Below are 23,103 nucleotides of genomic sequence, written 5' to 3' on the forward strand. Positions count from 1 at the left end.
AGAAGCGGCTCTGGCAGAAACTGTTCCACTCCAGCTCACATTGCTGCTGTCCTGGGTGCACATGTATATGCTGTGCCTGGGAGTAGTTTACTTCAGCTCAAACTGTTCCAGAGTCTAATGCTTTGAAATCACGGTACATGTAGATGCATCCAATGGGCACATCTACACTAAATGTTTACTACGGAGTAGACTAATCAGCTCCTCAGTAAATGTCTTGCATTTATACCTGAGCCCCTATTAGGCCACAGGAAACTAATTAACCCCGCAGGAAACTAATTAACTAAACTGCCCTCCCCTGGAGTTTTTAACTCTGTAACACTGCACATGTAGATGCTGATGGGGCTGGCTGAGGCATGACGGTGCTTCAGTGCAGAAGTTAGCCCCACACTGGATGGAGCACCCTCGCGCCCCAGCCAGCCCCATTGCAGCACACTGAGCCAGGCTGGAGCAACCGAAGGCTGGCAGGCTGATCCCCGGGGTCCCTTGCTAGCCTGGTGTTCCAACCCAGCTTCACATGCTCTGGTGCCAGGTGCACATGTAAACACAGCACCCAGTAGCAATCAATTCTGTTGCACTAAGTACTAGAATATATTGCTTCATCTTAATAGCATGTGTTGACATACCCAGTGAGAAGTAAAGTAATGCTAACAGCACTGTAGCTAGTCTTAAGCATGTTATTTAGAAATGCGCAGCAATGAACCTGACACCACATTGTTTTAAGTTCACTTTTGTCAATTAAGGAAACTATAAGCAGCACTAGAAACAAACCATCCAAATATTCACAGGGAAGAAGGACCCCAAAACCAGCAGGTAGACAGGATGGATTAGCAGAACAATCACTGCCAGATGCATAGACTTTGTAGTGGCTGCAAGACAAGGGAAGGGCAGAGTATCGGATTCTAGCCAGACTTATGGTATTTTATTTACTTTACAGAGTGCAAACTGAGGAGAAAAAAACCAGCTTCGCCTCCAGAAAACTGGGTTGGATGATAAAAATAAAAGCAGACATCTATTATCTATGGAATAATGCAAGAGAGAAGCTACTAAGAAGATGATTGTAGTTTGGTAAGAGATTGCGATAAAAGATTCTATGATATTGGGCTGAAATCACCAAAAGACCCACCTTAACTAAAAGTAATGGAAGTGCCCCCAAAACAATGTTATGGTCTCACATCTCATAGGTATATTGCTTCAAAGAACAAATGGATGTAGTTTATCTAATCTTTTTTATAATCTCTAGTGATTACAAAAATGAAAGAATTAGCAAAATGTTTGGACGATGTAGCCATGATGGTCCAGAAAAATGCAGGATTTTTGTGGGTGATTTTTTTTTTTTGCTGGACCAACAGTATAGCTGAGAGGGTCACATAAAAACTTGTGGCTACCATGATATCTTTCAACAGAAACTCAAGATAAAAAAGGAACTTTAGCAAATGTTTACCAATGATCTAAAATCATAACCTAGAATTGTTATAAAAACAACAATCTGTATTAATCATCTGGGTTGATGGCCCCTTAATATATAGATGAAGGGCAGCTGTATTACAGGATAAATGCATTTTTTTTTTAGAGCTCAACACTACTATTCTCTAAAAATTCAAATTAAATAAGTCATGATTAGTGTTTGATTTCAGGAAGCAGGTGACTGGCTTGTGGACTTCAGCCATCCCATTTTCTTCTCTTACAAATATACTATTATCAAAACATCTGGGAATTTTGCAGCATGTTGTTCCTGTAAGCCATAGACATCCACTGTTGCCAACAACTTGTTTTCCCCAGGAACAATTTTACATATAAACAAAAGATTTAGTATTAACCATTCCGCCCCTTCCCATTCCTACCCCCCTGACCATTCTTCTGGCTTTCAGAGTTGTGTGCAGCTCAAGGAATTTCAACGTATTTTACATAACCTTATCAAAGAGCAAGAAATGTCATAGATTTGCTTTCAGGCAAAACAGATAAACACATAAATAAATAAAGCAAAAATCCACATATTCAACAGGACCCTCTATCCCATCAATTGAACTGTGATGCCTAACTAAAGTTTTATAACAGTGATGTACCATAGCAACAGTACAGTAATTAGAGATGGAGGGATATAAACAGCAAAGAAATAGTAAAGCCACACATAAATCAAGGGGTTTATGTGCAAGGTGAATCAAAAATGTGATTTCATCTTGAGTAAAACTGTGACAAGTGGAATACAAGCTCACCTATCACATGGCCCAGCACACTGGACAGGATGGATGAGGAGCTGAGGAACAGGGGCAGCCTTGTGGTATCCACTGTCTAGACCATAATTCAGCACTAAGACTGGGAATTATAGACAAATATTTGCAAGCATGTGTGCCAAAAGTGAACTATTGAGATGTACTAGCACCTTAAAATCCCCTCTGACCCTTTAAAGTTAAATAGCAAATTAGTAAAATGCAGATAAGTTCTGACTCCTGGGGTAACTAACCCACAGTTCCCTTTTTAGTTTAGATCTTTTGTGAGTGACTACATAACTATTCTACTTTGTACAGAAAAGCATTGTATCTTATGTTGTCAGAAACAGGCTGATGTGTTGCCTGAGATTATTTGCATGCTACAAACTGAAGCCTACCATCACCACTGCAGAAATAATCAATAGGAACTTAAACTGGAACCGGAGTCATAGAATCATAGAAAATAAGGATAAAAAGGACCTCACAAGGTATCTAGTCCTATCCTCCAAAAGCAAGATAGGCTATGCCTAAACAACTTCTGGAAGATACCTGTCCATCCTGTTCCTAAATGCCTCCAGTAATGACTGTCCTCACAACCAACTTTCCTTCCACTGAAAACATTTTTCCTCATATCCAGCCTAACTCTCCGTTGTTGTAATTTAAGCCTGCTACTTCTTGTCCTAGCCTAATAGATGTAGAGAACAATTTACTGTATTTACTCATATATAAGATGACCCTCTGAATATAAGGTGAACCCTCCCCCCCCACAATACTTAAATTCTATGTATGAAAAATGTATAAATTTGTTACAATTTTCCAGGTATAGAATCTAATTATTGGAAGTCTGCCTTGAAATTGTCCTCATCCCAGTGCTACAGCAATGAAAATAAATCTGGGGTGTGAGTTGGGCCCTTTACCCTCTGCCCCCAACTTGTTCTCCCTGAAGCCCCCTCCCCCACAAACACACTCCTTTACTGTCAGACCCTGCTCTCCCTGAGCACATGAAAGAGAGGAACAAATTTGAAAAGACCAACTTTGAAATAAACATGCCTGAAATAATTCACATATAGGCTAATTACTATGGGTACCTACAGAGTTAGTTCAACCCGAATGGACACATTTTTATCTTTTTCAAAACTGCTGCAAGTTTTAGCTCAGGAACTACATAAGCAACACTTGGTACCAACTCATACATAGTACAAACTATGCATGATATTAGACCAAAGCCAAAAGGCTCATGATTTACAATATAATTTATTGGGCTGGGACCCAGCACAGTTAACAGCGTTTCAAGCTATGACCCCACAGCTCAGCACTGCTAAGTATGCGGGTGTACTCCAGATACTTCCCCAAAAAGATCCATGTGCTAATTAGCTCCACAATCATGAGTGGAACTGGGTGTTCTTGTCATGACTCCTGGTATCCTCCAAAAATTTATATGCAACCTGGTTCAGGTCCACTTCATGAAGGGCAGGGCTATACTAATAATATGTGACAGGCTGAGAGAGAAGGCAACAGAAGGATTCTGGGTAAACTGCTTGATGTCCCATTTTGTGATGTTTTCTGGGCATTTAAGGCTGGTGAATAAACAGGAATCACTGGAAATGGGAAAGAAAGGCACTGCTAAGCTGTGGGAGTGAAGTAGTAGTCAAAATATATTCAACATAGTAGCTCACTATGACCTGAAAAAGAACCGGCACTGAAGGGGACTGAGTGCAATAGTTATTCTCACATACCTTATTTAGATGGATTCCAATAACCTTGTAATAGGTTCCCAATATATTTACCCATTATGGGCCATATGTTTTATAGTCATGCTCAGTGTTGGCTGCATTTAATCAACCTCATAGCTCATTTCCATTACTGAGCATATACTGCTTTTCACAGTAGATAGACTCTGTATTTAACAAGGTTTCCTTATATGCAAATGTAAGACAAGAATTTTTTTCCCCAGGTTGATTGGGGGAAAATACTCATCTTATATTCAAGTAAATACTTCATAACCTTCATCTTCATACTAACATTATATATACTCCCATCATTCAACATATGACCATATGTCAAATTTACCGTGCAATACTCAAACCCCAAACCCCAGTTCTCTCCCAATATTCTCAGCCCTTTGACCAGTCTACCTTTTACTAGTTTGTCCCATTCCCCATCTGACTGGTTGCTCACCTTAAGGGTTAGACACGCATCAAATTCACACTACTATACTTTACTTTTTTTTCTGAATGCTAATACAAATTACACCAGTATCTGGCATGATGACTAGTTATCCCACTAACTAATAATACTGCATTAGGCATTATTGCAAGTAGGGGAGCTAGCTGCTTGCATTTGGCTAGCTGCTATCCCAGGGTAAATGAGGACATAGGATTCCTATACCAGTGTAATTTAAAACAGTGTATTGTTACAGATATTTTTACCCCATGGTGTCTGTATGCCAGATTAAGATAAGTAACACCAGTGTATACCCTGTGTCTCATTTATTACATGGTGTAAAGCAGTGATTCTCAACCAAGATCCTTTCAAATGTTGCTGTGGGGTGCCACGTGATGTTAGGATTATTAAGCGTGGAAACACAATTCACAAGAGAAACCCAAAGACTTCAAATAGGAATCCATAATGTTAAAAACATTATGACCTGTTGTTGTCTTAAAAAGTCTTTAAAACAAAATAATTGCTCTATTATTTTTCTGTAATCCAAAAATGAGTAAATACTAAAATCTGGCATTTTCTGTGAGATGCTTTGAGTCTACCGAGGGTTGCCTTGAGTCTAAAAGGTTGAGAAACACTGAAGTAAAGGAGAATTACACTGTAGTAAACATCATATATCCAAGCCTCACATCTGCTTGTTAGCTAGTTCTCCTCTCCTTGTCCCCTTGTCATTTCCTTACTCAGTCTTATTGTTACTATTACCCAACCAACTGGGTCCCACTACCCTGCTCTCACAATACCAGAACTAGGGGACACATCAGGAAATTATTAGGAAATAAGTTTAATTTTCAGAAAATAAAGCTTTTTCCATACGGTATGCAACTAACTTTTGGAACACGCTGCTACTAGATGTTGTCGAAATTAGCACTTTACATTAACAAGGTTCAAAAGAGGATTAAACAAATTCATGCAGGATACATCCATCAGTGAGTATTAACCATTGTAATTATGAATGCAAGCTCCAAATTAGGACTTCTTATGCCTCTAAATGCTAAAAGCTTGAAGAGCAACAGCATAAGTGAGCTTTTCTCAGTTCTGGTGCCTTGCACTACCCAATTCTGTTACTGCTAGGAACAACCATTCCTGAGAAAAATAATGACATCATATGAGCAAGATACATTGTTTCAAAGAGATGTTGTCAATCTCTTAAAGTGCCTTAATTTGCATGCAAAATAAATCAGTAACTCTTCCAGCTCAGAAAGTTATGACAATTTCTCTCAGATCTATCCTTCTTGATCCAGGCGTGTGTGAGAGATGCTCCCTACTTGAAATGCAGTCATTCACCTTCAAGGATGAGGCAGCCAGCATTTCCCTTGCTTTTCTCTCCAGTAGCCAGCTTTATTATATGCTGTCTAAGGGCACTTACGCACATGCAGGGAAGCCACTCAGACACGCTGTACATCTAGTGCAAAATGTAATGCTCTCCAGCAGCCTCCAGCATCACATGTATCAGCATCCCCACGCTAAACAATGGTGTTGGGGTACTTTGAACTAAAGCTCATTGAATGAGCTTTAGTTCAAACCTCCTTGCTACCATTTTTTCTCAGCGTGGGGTGCTGATACATGGGATGCTCAGGCACTTTTAATTAGCTTGGCTTGCAAATTAAAGTTCCCCGCCCTCTGCCTGACAAAGCGCATCTATAAATGCCCCAAGTCTCCAACTGAGCCCTTCCAAATGAGTACATTTTCTAGGCATCACATTCTTATCTCCAACCCAAGCAGCACTACTCACATTCCAGGACTGCACCAGCCATCTCCAAGCTGCAGGAATACTGAAATCCTTCAACACCCTTTTCTGGGTAGTATTTTTTATGGACTTTCAAGCCCAGGTTCCATCTTAACCTTTTCCAAGTGCAACTCATGTAATTAAAATACAGAGCAAAGCTATATTTACTCAAGCTACCATGGAGCTGAGGATGGCATCCCAAGTTAAGGATAACAAAAAATTGTTCTTCAGATATATATGGAGTAAAAGGAAGGCCCAGGGCAGTATAGGACCACTAATGAACAGGCAAAAGCAATTGGTGACAGACAGGGGGGACAAGGCTGAACTCCTCAATGAGTTCTTTTCCTCAGTGTTCAAGGGACAAGACAAGTCTCACAATGGGATCATAGAGACACAACAGCAGGGCGCCAGACCACCAAGCATTGACTCTGAGATAGTGCAGAGTCACTTGGAAGGACTGGATGTGTTTATGTCAGCAGGCCCAAATGAGCTCCATCCCAGGGTACTGGCTGATGTCATTGCACAGCCACTGGCAAGAATACTTGAGCACTCGTGGCACAGGGGCCAGGTCCCAGAGGACTGGAAAAGGGCCAATGTGGTCCCTATTTTCAAGAAGGGGAGGAAAAAACTCCAAGCAACTACAGGCCAGTCAGTCTCACCTCCATCCTTGATAAAGTCTTTGAAAAGGTTATTAAGGCACATATATGTGAGAGCCCAGCAGGAAAAATTATGCTGAGGGGAAACCAGCACGGGTTCATAGCAGGTAGATCGTGCCTGACTAATCTAGTGTCTTTTTATAACCAGGTTACAAACCACCTGGCCACAGAAGTAGGGGTAGATATCATTTACTTAGACTTCAGGAAGGCCTTTGATATGGTATCCCACCCCATACTAGTGAACAAATTAAGATGCTGTGACTTGAATGATTACACAGTCCGGTGGGTGGCAAACTGGCTACAGTCATACCCAGAGAGTGGTGGTGGATGGGTCGGTATCGACCTGGAAAGACGTGGACAGTGGGGTCCTGCAGGGCTCAGTCCTTGGACCAATACTCTTCAATGTCTTCATCAGTGACTTGGATGAGGGAGTGAAGTTTGCGGATGATACAAAAAAAAAAACTGTGGGGAGAAGCGGACACACCAGAGGGCAGGGAACAACTACAGGAAGACCTGGACAGGTTGGACAAATGGGCAGAAAACAACAGATTGCGATTTAACAAGGAGAAATGCAAAGTGCTGCACCTAGGGAGGAAAAATGTCCAGCACACCTACTGCCTAGGAAATGACCTACTCAGCAGCACAGAAGCAAAAAGGGATCTTGGAGTCCTAGTGGACTCCAAGATGAACATGACTCGTCAGTGTGATGAAGTCATCAGAAAAGCTAACTGCACTTTATCATGCATCAGCAGATGCATGACAAACAGAACCAAGGAGGTGATACTTCCCTTCTATCCGGCACTGGTCAGATTGCAGTTGGAGTACTGCGTCCAGTTTTGGGTGCCATACTTTAAGAGGGATGTGGATAACCTGGAGAAGGGCCAGAGAAGGGCCACTCGTATGGTTAAGGGCTTGCAGGCCAAGCCCTACAAAGAGAGACTAGGGCACTTGGACCTCTTCAGCCTTCACAAGAGAAGGTTGAGAGGCGACCTTGTGGCTGCCTATAAATTCATTATGGGGGTACAGAAGGGAATTGGTGAGTCTCTACTTACCAAGGTGCCCCTGGGGGTCACAAGAAATAATGGCCATAAGCTAGCAGAGAGCAGATTTAGAGTGAACATTAGGAAGAACTTCTTCACAGTTAGAGTGGCCAAGGTCTGGAATGGGCTCCCAAGGGAGGTGGTGCTCTCCCCTACCCTGGGGGTCTTCAAGAGGAGGTTGGATGGCATCTGAACCCAGTCCTCTTCCCTACCTATGCAGGGGGTTGGACTCAACAATCTATTGAGGTCCCTTCCGACCCTAACATCTATGAATTTATGAATCTATGAGGGTGTTAAGGCGTGACTTGCTCAGTAGCTAGGAAACTGGGAAAACTAGAACAGATTATCACTTACATTAGCTACTACTGATGGTGGAAAAGGAAGGTCACATTTAGTGACCTAGATTTTCTTTTACTGGTAAATGAGGTAGTCAATACATTTCTCTCCTTAAAATGAAGCCTTGAAAAGTGCTGCATCTTCTTTTTGAACATCGTTACTAGCCTGATATATGGTGTTTCCTACTAAAGAAGACAAGTATAACTAGGGGTATGGGGAGGGCAGTTGCTCAAGATAAGAGGTAGAAGGTATGTTGAATGTTGCTCTAGGTAAAAGAATGAAATTACACTGACATAAAACAGTGCCCTATTCTGTATCTGTTCACAGCAGAATTACACATTTGGTATCAAAGAATATCAATCAAGCAAAGTTACAGTGGTTATAGTACAAACATGTTTAAAGAGGGCTTCATGTTATCACCTAGATCTAACAAAAGGACATTAACACTAAACATGGATACAGTTCAAGGTTTAAAAATATAAAAAACAGTAAATGACCAGTGTAATCTTCAAATATGATACTTTTCCTGTTACTTTTGTATTCTCCAAACTTTGATGAAACCAAACACTGTGTTTAATGAAATGCCTTATGCAACAGGCACCACAGTTTTCTATTACTAACTCTTTATACTTTCAGATTGATGGTTTCCATGTATGCTGTAATAGCCAAGGAAAACACAGCTGTAAAAATGGAAAAGTACATATGATTTTTAAAGGGAAAACCTTAAAGCCCCCAAGTTAATAGAATCATGCTATGGACACAAACCTAAGTTCTGAAACATATGCTTCACCAAACAGATCCACCAGATGAAAATTATGCAAACATTACATACATGCATAAACATATATTCTATATGGAAACATTCAAGTATTATATAAAACACTTGAAGTAAAAATTAGCAATAAGTTCAGGAATTTCATAAGTGAGCTCATGGCAGTGAAATAATGATGATTCCTTCTTTTAAATACTCTCATAAACATGTGTTACAGTTTTTATATCATCAATTGTTTAAATGTTTACTAGTATAGAGACACAGACACTGCAAACATTAACAGCCATTACAGTAGCTGCACCATTCCATTTTTGGTTTGTAATCTGGGAAACAATTACATTATTTTTGCAGCAAAATATTAGCTAGATTATGCTATCACAATAAAACATAAGTGAAAGGTTCCTTAATGAACTAATGCAAATAAGAGCAGTTTGTCATAAACTGCAATGACGAATGGAAAGGGAACTGCCAGACAGTCAAAACATACAGCACATGTGCACGTGTGTGTGTGTGTGTGTGTGTGTGTGTGTGTGTGTGTGTGTACTTCAACTGTTAAGGAAGAGAGTAAAATTGCTCATTTGTAATGTCTGATGTCATCATTTTTGTCCTAAGTTAGTAGGGAAAAGGGCCAAGGACGTATGGCAATGCTGAAAAACTTAGACACTGTAAAAGGTGGCTTCTGAATGCTGCAAGGTGGGGTTTCTCTGCTAAACCCTAACAGAAGAAAGTTGTAGTGCCTGGATTAGGAACTGGCTAGCCTGGGTACCAAAGCAGCCACACTTCAGGAGACTAACTGACTGGGAACCCACGCATATCATTACAAAAAAAAAAATACTATCATAAGTAACAGTAATTGGGCAGTTATCTGTACGAGAAGCATCAGTTCCAATTAAATGAGCTCTAGGAATTGAATCACATTCTCTTTCCAAAATAGTGGTCAATCCATACACAACAGCTGAAATCACAGAGCTGAAATTTCTCCTACAGATTATTATGAAGTTATTCTGTGATCTGACCTGTTAGGACAATTGACTAATAGAAGTTTTCTTATAATGTTACTTAATGTGCTTTTCTCACTTCCCCTTTGATAAGTAGGAATGTACTTTAAAGCACCACCCAGGAAGGGAAGACACCAGCTGACAAGGCAGCATAAAAGGCACAGCAGACAAGATGTCAACTACTCCTCCTCTCTCCTCACCACCTGAGGCCTCTCTGCCAATTAGCGCTGAGAGGCAGGTCTAGATAAAGGGCATCCAGCAGCCAAGATGGCAGCTGCCCCCTCATCCCTTCTCCTTCCCAGGGCCTCTCTGCCATTCAGCACTGAGAGGTGGGGCCTCCAGGAAATGGTCTATTTGTGCCAAGACAAAGCCACGAAAAGGTTTTGTCCCACCATGAGTTAAGCAGGGGCCTTTTAATAAGACTGCAGAACAATCCCTATCTTGGGTCATCAGCAAGATTTGAGTGTAAGACCTTTATGACAACACTACAACTCTCTCCAACAATTCAAGCTAAAAGTAAGCCTATACTAGACATAAGCCCTTCTTCCTCTACTAGAAAAAGACATAACCTAAGCTGTGCTAGTGTGTGCCCCAAATAAAGCATGATTATAGTTTATATTACAATTTGTTGGGTGTGTCTACATGAGACGCTAAGTGCACAGTAGCCTAATAACACTATGCAGTAGCATGCCAGGCAAAAACTGCACTAATATGTTGCTGCACAGCAGTTTTAGGCTACTGCACAGTAAGCATCAATAAAACCCCATGCACCAGTACAACTGCAAAGTAGCACAAGTACAAGTTAACCAGGTACTAAACTTAATGCGCAGAAACTATTAATGGACGTGTAGACATGTCCATTGAATACCTGGGGCCAACAATTTTGTCTCTGCTGGAAAGAACCAAAGCCTTACTATAGAAATGGTCATAAAAGGGACATCAACTTCTTTGGTTACACTTAGTATGTGATGCCTCTCACCTCTGGACCTACACTGAATACAGTTCAGATGGACAAAGTCTCAGAAATCTATCCTCAAGCTTGCTCCGGATCCCCAGCCAACATGATTCATTGTGCAGAGGAAAGGAATTCTTTATTTAGTCATACAGGAAGACATTATTCAAGGCTAATGCTTGCTTTATATTTAACCAGGGAATTAATTAGGGAATGATGATTAAGAAAGGAGATGTCTAACAGAAAAGCTATGTTCCCTTCTCTAAAAATTCTTAAATAAAATAAAGTAGAATAGAATTATAGCCAATAACTTCTGCTTACAACAATTACAACTTACAGCTCAGAAAATACTTAGCCTTGTAGTTCATATCCAATAAATCACAATGAATCAGCCTGTTAAGAAAATGAGAAATAGAGTAGAAATAACAAGTATGGTTACAGAACTCAGGCTGAAGTGTACAACATACCTTGTATCAGTGAACTGGGGGGCAGAATAGAGAATGATTATAGCTCACTAAAATACACTGCACTCTACATTTGGAAAATGACGTAGACAGTCATTTCAAACAAGTGTTGCTTCTTTTTCATTTCCTCTATACAGCAATGCTTGGACCCTGTAGGCCACATGGAATGAGCAAAAGGAAACCAACCTATGTGAAAAGTCAGAAGGCTGGCATGCTGCAGACAGAGATGTAGCCAACTCAATATCTTCTTTGTAACAAACAGAGATAGTACTAGCCTCCAACTCCCCAAATGCCTGAGCAGATTTAACACCTTTGTGAAAAGTAGTTGGCTGATACCAAAGTCAGGCAAGACAGAGTTAATTTAAGGCCTTGATCCCAGTAATTAAGTCACTCAGTGGACGGGTCAAAGCAGTCTCATGGAATGCTTCACTGCCTGTTGTGGTCAAGCATCGCAGTTATGTTAATTAGGGCTACAGGACCTGTCTGTGGATAGGAAGAAAACTGCAAGAGCTGAGTGAATGGATTTTCCTTACAACTCTAAGGAGAGAAAGAAAGATTAGAGAAACCTCATTTCCATAGGGTGTGTTTTAGCCACTCATCACATTCTTTCATTTCCATGAACTAAACATAATTTTGCTTTTATCCTAGTTAGCACAGTGACTTTTGTGAGGTGCAGAATTTTCAATGTATATTTTTAAATTACTTTCTGATGTACCTACAAATATTATTTTGCTTTCTATTTCTATCATGCATCTGAAAATACTTCTGAATGGAGCTTCAGGCAGTGTAAAATCCTACCTAGTTACATCTGAATACAACTCTAAACGGTCTCTGTGGCCATAACTTAGATGAACTCTGTTTACTCCCTCATAGAGAGATGATCATAGCATATAACCTGAAGATAAAATTTTGCAAAATATGATACAGCGTTTATTCACTCAGGAGAGACCCATGTTTAAAATAGCATGTCAACTAAATTTCTTCCTACTCCTAGGGAGGCAATTTAGTCTAGATGCCAGGATGAAATTATTGGCAGAGCAGTAATGGGGAATTCACAGCAGGGTTGTCAACACAGTACAATATTTGGCTTATGGACAGAAGACTTTATTCTTCATAATTTCCACATTTCTACCGTTTTCTGTATACAAGAATATCTTAATAATATATTTGAGATCAATAAAAAAAAATCAGTTTCAAAGAAGGAAATGTAGTTCCCACTGTTACAATAAAATGTTTCTCATTTTAATTATAGGTGGGGTAAATGCAAGTTATCAACTAACATTTAGCAGCTCTGCTTCTAAGAGAAAGTGTTGCTGTATCCTGGAGCTGATGAAAAGCACTAAGTTTACAGCACTAAAAATTAAAGCATTCTGGGATAAAGAACAAATATTGGAAGCACTAGCCTCTTCATAATGCTTTATATCAGCATGGCTTTACCCTACTCCACAGGGACCCAACCAAATGCAATCAGTGGAGAAAATTCAGTGGTTTAGAATAAGGCTAAAAACTGGTAGTTGACTCCAGTCAACCAATCTTCAATATCAACCATTTCAGGGCTGTGGAACTGGTGGGAAACTGGCTCCATGAGGTCTGTGAGGCATTAATGTGCTGCCATTCCCCAAACTGCTCCAGCTGCAATAGCATCCAGAGTCTCCAGGCTCCCCTTTCCTCCTCTAGTTGCCACTTCCTGCAACTGCCCCAGGGGGCAAGGCAGTGAGGATCTAGTCAGGGAACTTCTGGAGGGACTGGACTTATTTAAATCAGCTGGTCCAGACAATCTCCACCGCACAGTGCTGAGGGAATTAGCTGAGGTCATTGTGGGACCCCTGGGATGGCTTTATGAGCACTTGTGGTGCTCTGGTGTGATGCCAGAGACTGAAAGAGGGCCAATGTGGTTCCCATCTTCAAAAAACCTACACAGTCAAATGAGTTGCCAACTGGCTGGAGGGCCGCACCCAGAGACTGGTAGTGGATGGGTCATTTTCAACCTGGAGGGATGTGGGCAGTGGGGTCCCCCAGGACTCAGTCCGCGGGCCTGAACTGTTCAACACCTTCATCATTGACTTGGATGAGGGGGTAAAAAGCACCCTGTTCAAATTTGCTGATGACACTAAGATGTAGGGGGAAGTGGGCACACTAGAAGGGAGGAATGGGCTGCAATCAGACCTAGACAGGTTACAGGGGTGGGCACACAAGAACAGGATGGGTTTCAACACAAGTGCAAGGTGCTGCACCTGGAGAGGAATAACTGGCACCATACCTACAGGCTGGGGAACTCCTTTCTCGTCAGTGCAGAGGCAGAAAAGGATCTTGGAGTCATCATTGATACCAAGATGAACATGGGCCGGCAGTGTGAGGATGCAGTCAGGAAGGCCAACCATACCCTGTCATGCATCCACAGATGCATCTCAAGCAGGTCCAAGGAGGTGATCCTCCCCCTCTATGTGGCACTGGTCAGGCCACAGCTGGAGCACTGCATCCAGTTCTGGGCGCCACACTTCAAGAGGGATGTGGACAGCATGGAGAGGGTCCAGAGGAGGGCCACTCGCATGATCAGGGGGCAGCAGGGCAGGCCCTACCAGGAGAGGCTGAGGGACCTGAACCTGTTCAGCCTGCACAAGAGAAGGCTGAGGGGGGATCTAGTGGCCTGTTATAAACTAGTTAAGGGGCACCAGCAGGCATTGGGAGAGTCCCTGTTCCCCCAAGCACTACCAGGAGCGACCAGGAATAATGGTCATAAGCTGGCAGAGGGTAGATTCAGATTAGACATCAGGAGGTGCTACTTTACTGTCAGGGCGGCTAGGATCTGGAACCAACTTCCAGGTGAAGTGGTGCTGGCTCCTACCCTGGGGGCTTTAAGACAAAGCTAGACAATCACCCTGCTGGGGTCGTTTGACCTCAGTACTCTTTCCTGCCATGGCAGGGAGTTGGACTTGATGATCTGCCAGGTCCCTTCCGACCTTACAAACTATGAAACCATAAGGCAGGGTCGGAAGCTAAGGAAAATGCTTATCTTGCTGGGATCCTATGACCCCAGCTGACTTCCTGCCCTTTGGGCAGGGGGCTGGACTCGATGATCTCCCGAGGTCCCTTCCAGCCCTAATGTCTATGAAATCTATGAAATCTATGAAAAGTCCAGGGTCAGGCCTGGTGAGGTGGGGGACGGGGAATCAGGGCCACTTTATAGTGGTGGTGATGTGCGGGGAATGCACTCATTTGGCTCAACAATGGGGGGAGGGTCAGCACTGTGCAGTGGGCGGGGGGGAGCATCTGCGTGATGCACTTGATGCAGCCATACACCTTCAATTCCCAGAGAATGCAGTCCCCAGCAGCTGAGAAGTCGGACAGCCCTGATTTAGTTTATGACTTCTCTGCTGAGTTGCACCTAGTGATGATAGTTAAGCCAATGTCATGCTGGTTTGTGAAATGACTTTACAATGGTCACCATGAAAGAAATGGCATCTTTAGACTTAAACACATTCACTTTCCAAGAAGCCAACACCGTCCCCCGACCTCCCCCCAGCCCTGTATACAAGGAATACATTTAGTACCTCAAACACCTCTTTATGGCAATTACGGGAATGTGGGTTTTTTAGTTAATTTTGGCCCAGACTGCACAAAGTATTTAAGTATGTGCTGGACTTCAATAACATGCTTTAGTGCCTTTCCTGAATAAAGGCCACAAGGAGATAACCAATAAGAGTGCCCAAAGTGAACTTACATATATAAAATCATGTTAATTAAATGGTTAATAGCACTGTGAGGAAATGGGTTAGTTGGACTCTGCAACCCACCCTCCTCAGCTCCTCCAGGTTAATCACTGCCTGTGCACCTCTGCAGTGAGTTCTTACTTTAGAGGACATGTTGCTGAAGGAAGGAAGGAAGGTAAAGTTTTGTAATGATTGTTCTGAATGTTAGGTGTTAACAATTCCTTTGTCCTTTGCCTTATTGATGCCTTGCTATCTCCATGCATTTTCATGTGTATCTGAAACTAATTAGATTTGCTGCACAAATGCTATCTACCTTCCTCAGAAGCACTGAGTACTGACTGAAGCCAGCTGTGGAGATTTTGACTGGGTGTGCCAGTGCTCTTGCTGGGACCAAAACCTGGAAATTCCTGGCTAGAGGGTCTTGCCCCTTTAATCAGGGTCAGAGCTATTGCCGCATATAGGGTCAGGAAGAAGCTTTACCCCATGGTTATACTTATATAGATGTGAGACTTTTGCCTTCCTCTGTTCTGGAGGGTGTGAACCTCTTCCTTGAATCTCTCAAGTATTTTAACAGCTTTACAACAGCATGACATTGGCCATCACTGTCCCCCTCTTTTACTTTTGGCAGGCTAGGATGCTATGCTTTGTGGTTGTGTGGCAGGGTTGCCTGCACAGTTTTAGTAATGTTAGGCATGGATGGTTTGGGTCAGGTAGTGGGTTGGACTAGATGACTTCTAGAGGTCCTTTCCAGACCTACTTTTCTATTATTCTATGATTCTGTATTATGAAACATCTCTTAACATGCTATGGAGTACACCTGAGTTATAAAATGCTTGCAGAATTATGAAATACTGAGTTATCAGTGTTTTAGTGCAATGCTATGAAAGTAGAGCACTGAGAAACTATATGACAAACTAATTTTGCCATACTTGTGCATACTTGTTACATTGCTCAACACATTTACTTTCATGACAAGATATATTTAAATATATGCTGCTGAAGAAGGGTAAGCAGTTGCCCACATGCAGGAGAAGAATGAAGGAGTGTTGCCACAGCAGGCAGCCAGTCTGGAAGGAGCCAGACAAGATAGAAAGAGGAAACATCTTTGAGTTGTCTGCTGGACAACACATAAAAGTCTTGTCATGGCAATAGGTATTTTTGATCTTGGGCCTCCCTTATCAGAGCACTTTGGCCTCTTTGACAGCACACTGATGTTCTGTAAAAGGATTACTGTGCATGAATGGGATCCATAACAGAGACTGGGAACCATAACATCTGACCAAGGCTTGGTGCAGTTAAGATGGAAGAATGAGAACCACAAGAAGACAGAATGTTATAAAATATCTCTCAACATACAATAATGAAATGTTGTGGTGTCCATACCTCATTCGGTTATTAAAATGATGCATTATCAGTGCTACAGTACAATGCTATGAAAGATGAGCACTGACCAAGGCAAAGAGGTTAAGCTCTGGAGATGGGAAACCATAATAGGGTTAAGAAGTGCAAGAGGTAAAACAGGAAGGCAGTTATCTTTGATGACCAAGTATCAATGGAAGGACCATAGGGAAGGAACAGGAAGATAGTCTAGCATGTAAAGAAAATCATTACTTAATTGGTATCAGAGATCTTTCCTGGGATACTTCCCATGACTGGAAATCATCAATGGGGGTGATAGCTTGTTCTGGAAAGAGAGGCAGCAGAAAATAGAAGATATTGGGCTTTTCTTTTCAAAATGGATACCTTCTCTGGAGTCCTAGAGGAAGTAAGTGGTAGATCTGTTGGGAAAACACACAGATAAACTAACCAGTATGTCTAAAATGATCCAAAGCAGCCTGGGGTGGAAGACATACAACCTATGGCAGAACACTTTAAACTTCCTAGACATTCAATTGTTGGTCTTAGCAGCAAAATTTTAAAAGCAAATTGAGACTGAAGATCAAAAACTCATTCATAGACTGGACTGTGTTCAGCATGGTCTAAACAGAAGCTATAGGTTCCTATCCTATTACCTGGACTAGCTTTTATGACCCTTTTGTCCTTATGAGTTTACTGCTTGTTTGCCTCTACCAGCACCGCACTCTCCCCTCCCTCCCTACCTTCCCTATCTTTTGTATTCATATCACTCTCTATTACTGCTCTATGAATGACATTTCACAGCATCTGCTGAAGTGAGCTCAGGTTCATGAATGCTCATACCATACATCTCTGATTTAGTTAGTCTAAAAGACACAAATCTACCCTGCCCTCTGCCTGATTTCAGACTAACTTAGTTACCTAGCTCTGCACCTAAGACTGCCAAGCTATTACAAATGAACAGTAGTCTGAACTACTTTAAGACATGATTAGTACACCCACAAACGTAGTACAGAGTAGGCATTATATCGGCATTTAATACACTCTAAAAAATTTATTACAAGAGATGTAGATTATTTCAATGTGTATTTACTGCAAACAACACTCTCTACAGACAAATCCTTAATCACTTTTAAAAATGATATTCAGGATACTAAATTTCTATAATGCAACCAAACCACATGGTACAAAGCCATAAGCTACAGGAATCATGCTCCAATTTTGTATTTGAAAAAAAAAGGTGCATAAAACCTGTATTTCGGTAAACACATAAAGTAGAAAAGTTGCAATATCATCATGCACATTGGGAGTTGAGTTTACAAAGTTTGGCCTAGGCAGAGTGCTGGCTAATCCAGTCCAGCCCAATTCAGACCCAAATCTCAATAAAATCTTCCAATGCAAATGCTATCTTGCTTCCTTTTAAAAAATCCCTTTAATACTGTTTGGAAGAAAATATGTTCAATATATACCCAAACCTTATTTCCAAATCTTAATCTCCTGTCAAGCTTTTATAAGTTTGCTGTATTTATGAGTTGTAATTTAATGAATAACAAATTTTTCATGAAATTATTCAAAGAAAATGCATTAACAAAAACTCACATGCAATTTGGTATATCAAAAATGACGGGAAAAATTAAATGGAAGAATTGCAAATAAAATGTTTAAAATTCAATTTTTATTATGCAGAAATAATAATAAGTATAGCACACATTAGCATGTTTATTAACCTATCTTTAAAGAATACAGGAAGGAATAATTTCATGGCCTTTTTTCAGTAGGACTGATCCATCACAAACGTTTAAGCATCCATATCGTCTCCCAGAGCGACATACTACTCTATACAGTCAGACAATATCTTTGTATATCCAAATGGAAAGACCAGAAATTTACATGGGAGCACTTGCTGTTAAATTCACAGGAGGACTTGAGCATTACAATACTCCTTGTTGCAACACCTAACATTCAGGTCCTTCCACCAGCCAAACCTGAGTTAGGTATCTAGGCTTTCTTCAGACCTGAGTTAGGAATCTGGGCTTTCTACACAATGTCTGGAGAGGATCAGGTATGTGAGAATGGGTTAGCCCACATTCTGAGTGGGAAGTTGCATAAAACAACCAGTAGGAAATGCTGGAGAGAGACATGACACCCAAGTTCTGTCCCTCAAAGGCAAATGGGTGGCCTACCCTACTACTAAGTATTCTGGGGTAGGTATTCTCAGTCTCTCCTGTTCAAGCTGTCCTACTTTGTATACAAAAGTATTTGTTTCTGGACAAAATTAAGTCCAAGTCCTGCTCTACTAAATATTTAAATATTTAAAAGAACTCAGGTAAGTGCCCTAATATTGACCTACTGTGTGTACTGTGCAGCACAAAGAAATCTCTCAGCTGCCTTCTGTTCAAGACTTGAACAAGAAGGCATGCTTTGAGAACACCACAAGAGATAGACAAGGCAGGAAAGGCACAAAGCCTTTTGGCAGTGTCAGGACTTGTATGCCTTTACACATGACCCTTCCTGAAGCAGGGACTTTACCAGAAGAACAAATGTGGAGTAGGGAGTTCGGATGGGGTGGGCAGCACCTGAGTTGGAATTTGATGCCTAATATGGACGTTAGGTACCAACCTACCCTTGCAGATTTAGCCCTTGATCTCAGTCATCTTCCTGTATTTTGCAATAAAATTTTTCATTTTATCTACTAGCTTGAGTGGCAGTAATTTATTATAAACAGCAGTAATTTACAATCATCATCATTACCACTACACTAATCATCTAGTGGCAACTGATTACTGATAGAAGATAAGGATTGATCCAAAGCTACTGAAAGTCAATAGAAATAGTGCTATTGACTTCAATGGGTTTGTATATCAAGGCCCTACATAGCCTCCCTGAAGCAACCCAGCTAAAATATGCAAATCCCAAACAAATATGTTTCACCTTTTAACAGATTTACTTTGCTGGACATACTCAAAGTTAAATAGAAATATGAATCCCAGACAAATATTTACAGGTCTTGATACCACAAAGTTCTTTGCTTTCCATAAAGGTTGTATATTTATACAACAGCAGAAGCAGAGGTGCTGAAAGAAGCCACCCCAGAGGTTAAAAAGAACCAGAAAGAAACCTGTTATGTTTTACTACTCAACCAGGCTTAATGTTTTTTTTTCCTTTAGTGAACAGTTTACCACTAAAAGCAGTAAGTGGAATGAAAAGAGTTCTTATGTTCCCATTTTTATGGGAATTATGACATTCTTGCATTGAAATCACTTATAGTTAATGATAAGATTGTAGGGGGAAATTAGAGTGACATATACTAACGTTAATATTTGAAATGATTTTTAATATAAGTTCATTATAGCATCACAGCAATTTCATATATGCTATTGAAGAGAATAAAGACAGCCTGTTACAATCAAATATACAGTCCAGTAACACATTCTGAGTGTGCTAAATGAACTAGGAGTAGCTTCTGAAGCCATTTGTAAGGCATGTAGAGGATATTATAATTACATGATTAATCAGTTTAATATATAATTAATTTAGGTGGTCATTAAATTGTATTTATACTAGAAATTGGTCAAATAGGTTATATGAATAATTCAAAATTAAATATTTTAAATTAATTTGCCCACCTGTAAAAAGGAATTATAGGTTGATAGTGTTAAGAAATTGATGCATGTCTTAAAAAAACCCAACATGCAATTACCAAAATCAAGAAATCTTAGAAATTAAGCTATGTAATCTCATTCTCTGTTTTCTTAAGAAGTAAGTTGTTCATGTTCTAATCACATAATAGTAAAATAGATATAGGACATAATAATTTGATTTATAAAGAGGCATCTGCCTTATATGCTGAGGAGGTCTTACAGGAAAAATACAGCCATACATACTAATTAAAGCAACATAATAGATAATAGAAAAAAGAGAAGGAAAGAGAAAAATTGCTGAATAAAAAAAGGAACAGCTTTTAAATTCTGTTTAAATATCTTCTGGCCCCATCCATATCAAACTATTTTTAAAATGTATTACAATGAACACATTCTGAATCATATTTATAATACACTGTTAGCCAAGGTGTAGACTGGGCATACATTTACTGGGTGCTGTGCAGGGAGAAATTAAATATTTCCTTGCATTTTTCAAAAAGACAAAAAAGATAGTCACCTTAGTACCCTGCCTTATATCAACCCCCTCTCTATTGCTGAATATAGAATGAGAGTCTTTGCTCTTTGTAAAGTGGGATAGCTTGAATACACCAGATGTTTTATAAACAGGTTAAATCCTAGATGACCTTTTAAATGAAAAACACCAACAATTTCACAAGATTACTACTACTAATACCTTATAATAGCGACTTCTTAGGATTGCCATTTACAGGTCCTATCTTTGTGATTATTTCAGTGGCCTCCAGTTATTGTACAAACACTATTATTATTTTCAGTGGCATGTCATATATCCTTACAACAGTGTAGGAAGTAGGGTAATGCTATTACCTTAAATTTACAGATGGGGAACTCAGGCCCAATGAGACTAAGTGACTTACTCAAGGTCACGCAGGAAGTTATACCCAAGTCAAAAAAGAAAGTCAATATTCCTGAAACCCACTCCAAAGCCAGGTGCATAGACATGGTGGCAGAGGCTGGCTGAAAACTGGAGGTGGAAGTATTTTAACAAGAAATGTGTTGACATCTCCACTTTAGAGGTCAAACAGAGAAAACAAGCGAGGGGGTACATAGTTCTTTGCCCATAAAATGGTGACTGAGGCAAGAAAAGGATGTTCTCCACCAGGTAGGAAGGAGTCTTATACTTTGTTTCACCATCTGCAATGGGCAGAACATCCTTTTGAATATACATGTCATGCAATGCCAGCATTTGTAGAGTTCTGAAGCTTCCAAGGCATAGAAAACATTATCCTGTATTTTTCTAGCCAAGTCCTTAAATGCTCTGTATACTTTACACATTGACACAAGCTAGTTTTGCTAGAGATACAGACTTCTATTGTGTTTTGTTATTCAAAACGTTCAACCAGGGATAGTGCAGGACTGTATAGCCTCAATATGGATAATAGAATACTCTGAAGCTTTAGAAGAAACAGTACTTTTGACCATGTCCAGATGCATGGAGCACTTAAGACAGAGTGGGCAAAATATGGCCCATGGGCAAAATACAGCTGGCCAGATAATTCTATCTAGCCTGTGGCAGCTCCTCTGAAAAACTGTATCCAGTCTGTGGCTGCTCTGGATTTTGGCACCTCTTGTCCTTCTCCCTTCTCCGTGCCACATCTGGCTGCAACAGCAGGCACTGCTCGCCCCGGCCCAGACTGCTCTGCTTCTCCCCCTAGCCCCCGCTGTATGTTCCAATGCAGAGGGTGCTGAGCTCCTGGCCAGGTTTCTGCCCACTGAGTCTGTTGTGGCAGCTGAAAAGTATGTCTGTGATACAGATCCTTGCTGATGGCTCTATGAAGATTAGACCAAGTGTTTTTCTGTATTTGTTTAGATATTAAGCTATAAGTTGTGGCTAAAAGCCTAATTATAGTTTAAGATGTAGTGAGACCTTGTATAAAGTAAGGCCTAGTAAATTTAGCACAGTCTAGAAGTAGTAAAGCCCTGTGGCACAGTTAAAATTACCTTATCAAAGGAATGCAAGGCTTGTACTTGCTATTGGTCAGTCTAAGGACAGTTGAAGAAAAAGGAATCTAAGTAGTCATACGTTATGAGTGTCCTTCAGAAGCTATAAATTAGCTGGAATATTTGGAAACCATTCAGAAGGAAGGTGCAGCTCTGTGAAAAGGATTGGTTAGCTGTTGCCTGGATCAGTGGGCCCGTGGACCTCAAGGAGCCCAAGAACTGCATTCCAGGGTCCTTCCCGGCACCCCTCACACAGCGTTGTTGGGGGACACCTGACCTCGCTGAACTTTGTGGAAAGAGAAGCTTGCTGTGTATCAGGCATCAGAGAGACTGCCGATAAGTTGCCGATGTGAATTGCTTTTGTCTGTCATTGTTTGTCTCATTACTACGCGTAGTTGTGTTTTTCTTCAGTCAATACATCTTTCTTACCTTTCTACCCCCTACCACACTCTCAACCCAAACCCTCCACAGGCGGCTGGGACAGTCTGTCTGCACACAGCTCCAACCTTGTGGTCATTCACAGACCAGACAGACCAGCCCTTAGCGAGTCACAGCTCAGATAAGGTAAAGGGGAGGAGGTGCAGAGGGAAGAGGGCCAGGAGCCATGGGTTATGCCTGTCAGGCTGGGGCCTGGTACGGGTGCAAGTGATGCTAATATGGTGTCACGCTGTGTTCCCGCATGCTGCTTTGAGCTGTACCACATGGGTGCAGCTGGATCAGCTCCTGCTCAACCCTGAGTCCCTGGCATGAAGCTGGGCTGGGCAGGAGCTGTGTCAGCTGTGCCCATGTGGCCTGAGGAACACAGCATGGTACTGGCTCAGCTAGGGTGACCACTGACACATCCCCAGAATACAAGACATCCCCTTGGTGAGGGGCAGCCCCTTGACCAACAGGCAGTAAGGGGTGGGCCCACCGGGCCCCTTGACCAATAAGGACCACAAAAAAGCACCTCTCTCCCTCCCCCCCGGCTGAGAACCCTGTCCCTCCTGGTTGTGCACTGCCCTTCCTCTAGACACAACCAATGTATCCTGAGAACAAACGATTG

At 41.2% G+C, this 23,103-nt stretch overlaps 1 protein-coding gene across 1 annotated transcript in view; it reads right to left on the minus strand.

Annotated features, from left to right (window-relative positions):
- The window catches only part of MACROD2 (mono-ADP ribosylhydrolase 2), a 1,497,602-nt gene that overhangs the window by 491,733 nt on the left and 982,766 nt on the right, over nucleotides 1–23,103 (minus strand). The gene's annotated exons all lie outside the window — the stretch shown is intronic.

This window comes from Crocodylus siamensis, chromosome 1 (assembly GCF_052110815.1).
Source record: "Crocodylus siamensis isolate JL-2025a chromosome 1, ASM5211081v1, whole genome shotgun sequence".
Classification (NCBI taxonomy): domain Eukaryota; kingdom Metazoa; phylum Chordata; order Crocodylia; family Crocodylidae; genus Crocodylus; species Crocodylus siamensis.